General features: G+C 48.6%; 1 protein-coding gene across 1 annotated transcript in view; it reads left to right on the forward strand.

Moving 5' to 3' along the window:
• VCAN (versican) overlaps nucleotides 1-3450 on the forward strand; it is a 110169-nt gene that overhangs the window by 1026 nt on the left and 105693 nt on the right. The window lies entirely within an intron of this gene.

Raw genomic sequence — 3450 nt, forward strand, 5'->3', positions numbered from 1 at the left:
GAGGCCCGGCGGCCCCTTTGGTCATTTCCATCTTTGAATCTCTCAGCGCGCCCGGGCACTTGAGGTCCTGGAGGGTCCCCGTCGGTGTCTGCACGGAGACGCCCCCTGGGCCAGCCGGGACGCGCGGCGCTGGGCGAGTCTTGGCTCGGGGCGCGCACGCGGGGCTGATGGGTTGGGCTCGGGAAGTCTCGACGCGGTCTCTGCGTCTCCAGGAAAGATGACACCACACGCCTTCCTTCAGGGCCCGCGAGCCCAGGAGCCCGGCGCCAGGGCCCCGCCCCAGGACGCTGCCGTAGGAGGGCGCCTGATACCAAACTTAGACCTCCGCCGCGGGACGCGCGTGGACATGGGAGAAGGCGGGCGCCGGGCGGAGGAGGAGGAAAGGGAAGAGGACGACGCAGGGGAGGGAGAGACGGGAGCGGAGATGGGCAGATGCACTGGCAGCCGGGAGCGGGCCGGGAGGGTTCGGGTGAGAATTTCGAGATTCGTTGTAAGACGCCCCTTTTCCTATCACGAGCGCCAACAAACGCGGCTGGACAGACTCGCGGGGTGGGCGGGTGAAAAGGATGGACGAGCCCAGGGGTTCAGCCTAGAGGGGCTGGGGCTGCCTTTCTCGCTCGGCCCGCCCGGGTAGGAGCCGCCGCCACGTGGGCCGGAGCTCCAGCCCCAGCCGGAGACTGGGGCGACCTCCTGGGCTTGGAGCCTTCAGCACGGCCGCCCAGACGGGATGCGCAGCCGGCCCCACCCACCGAGGCGGGGGACGGGGTAGGCGGACCCCACCCACCGAAGCCGATAGAGGCGGGGCGGGTATTCAGGCCCCACCCCTCGAGGCCGATGGGGGCGGGGATGGACAGGAGGGTCCACTCACCGAGGCCGTTGGGGACAGAGGCCGATGGGGGCGGGACGGGGCCGACTGAGCCGAGACCGGTGTGGTCCGCACCTTTAGCCGGGCCGGCTGCAGCTGGAGCTGACACGCCTCCTATCCAGAAGGCGCTAAGCTCTATTTACAGCTGTTCAAGATTTATGTCCTTGCCTCTTGGAGTGATAGGAGGGTAGGGGTGTTGCCTTGAGGTAGAAGGAGGTACACAGGGACTCCAAGCAAACTCCTTTTTGGCAGAAAAATGAGACGAGTTACAGTGTGCCGCATGCGCTGACCGTGTACACACATTCGGGACGGCCTAAAGACCAGTGCCAGTCAACGACTGGGCCGCTCTGTCGTCAGGAGTTAAGCTGGAATGGCGGAAGATCGCCATGCAGATTGCCACTGGACAGGATCGAGAGAATCTCATGGGCACAAACGTTCAAGGGTCTCGGGTAAACCCAGGCCCCTGAGCGTCCACGAGGGGTCTTACGGTCCTGGTGTGAAGGAACCGAGCGCGAGGCCTGGGGCAGAGATGTGGAGCTGCATTTGAAATTCCCCTCCTTCGCTTTTTCTTGGAAGAACTGGGTTTTAATGGCTCCCTTCTATCACCTCAGATGCTGTCTGATCTACTTCCTGCTGTCTTCTAAAAGCTGTGACCTAAATTGTTTTAAGTACTTCTTGGCAATTGTGCCAAACCTATTGTGAAAATATTCATATAAAGTCCTAAAATAGGATGCTGTGAGTGTAATGTAAAAATAGGACGGTACCAATGGAAGCAACGATTGGTTTTCTGAGACAGAAGCGGTTCCCGGTTTGGGGAATGTGTAACTTGGAGCCAGCTTATCAAGGAGCTCTTCTTAGCTCTAAATAAAGGAAGGCGTGTGTTACAATTGCATATGTCTGTTCCCACTAATACTGCAAAGGGTTCCAGTGGATTCCAAAGCGATTGAGCAATTACTTCCTCCAGCAGGAAGTCCACAGTCCTTAATCTTCTAGTGGGTGGTAGGAAGAGAGGGAAGAGATCAAGACCATTACTTAGGATTTATGTGAATTCAAAGTTTTGTTTTTCTTGGTAGATAATAACAAAATTTAAAGCTCTTTCTAAATTGTATTGCTACTTTTAAACCGGAGTTTGGAAAGAATGTTCTTAGATTTATATATGTTTACAGATGTGTTTCTTCTTTTTATCTATACTTGCAATCTGACAGGGAAATACCTCTGATATTCCAAAACATCTTTGTCTTTACACTGGTGAGTTTGGAAAGGTCCTGACAAACGAAATCAACGCGGACTGTGATTCTTGTGAAAGATACATGCATTTTTCTCTCTTTTCTTACGTTATTGTGCTTAAATATTTGGTGGATAATGATTGGTCACTTAGAGGTGTAACAGAGCCTTTGAGAGCACAAAGATCAACTAACTCTGTCTCCCATAGTCATGTAACTAAGCTCTCCTTTCCTAGTGGGATTTAAACATCTTTGTTGACTGTATTCCTGGGCAAACACTGCTAGACATTGTATTTAAGATGGGAAATTGTCCTGTGATGGAGAGAGCTTCTGGAGACACATAGTTCTTTTGAGGGAAAGAATGAATGACTGTAGTACGCTATTTTTTCACCACCCACCTAGAGAAGCCAGTTAGGACTGACAAACACTCATTGTTGGGGGTTACTCGCTCTGGTCTAAGAAAATATGCTGATTGTTACATACGAGTAGGTCTGTATTTTACCAGAATACACGAAGCATGTACTCTCTCTGATTTGGAATCAGAACAAGGGGGCGTAGAGAAAAATATCCTGGCCAAACTTCATTTCAATTAGTGAGTGTTTGCCAGTTTCCTATTTATTGTAGCTCAGACTTGGTAAATAAATATCTATGTGTGTGTATACATACACATGCAAACACACACATATCTCCAGAGTTTTTAGACACTGCTAAGTTCTTACCACTGAATGTGTCAGAGGTTGTTGTGTTTCAGTGGTCAGTACAAAGAATCTTTGTTTAATATGTTTGTCATTTATGTTTCCTGAAGCTTCTCTGGATAAAATTAACATCTATACAAGGGTACAAATGCTGGCCTACATTTAAATTTATACTTATTTCTGTATCGATATATATTCTACATCATCTAAGAATTTTAAGAGCTGTTTATATTTATAAAATGAGATACATATTTAAAAATAAACACATTTATGTGATCAGTGGTACTCTTTTTACTATTAAATCATTGATTTGATATTACCCGAGGTAGAGCAGAACGAGCATTAGACTTGGAATCAGTTTGAGTTGGACTTATCAGCTGGGAAAATCGAGTTAAGACACAACTTTGTATCTGTTAAATGAATATACAGTTGCAAAGATCAAAAGAGTAAGTACCTGTTAAAAAGCTTTGAAAAATAGAAGGCTATTCTAAAGAGTTATTAGCATATTATGTCTTTGGGATTCATATCGAGCAAATTCTATAATCTCAATAATAATTTCATTACCCAAACTCCGTATTTTCTAATGAATTTATAAAATGAGTTAGCAAGCCAGGTTCAGTGGCTCAGCCTGTAATCCCGCGCCTTGGGAGGCTGAGGTGAGTGGATT

Source organism: Carlito syrichta, unplaced genomic scaffold (genome assembly GCF_000164805.1).
Source record: "Carlito syrichta isolate Samal-C Ts95f unplaced genomic scaffold, Tarsius_syrichta-2.0.1 Scaffold304259, whole genome shotgun sequence".
NCBI classification, from domain to species: domain Eukaryota; kingdom Metazoa; phylum Chordata; class Mammalia; order Primates; family Tarsiidae; genus Carlito; species Carlito syrichta.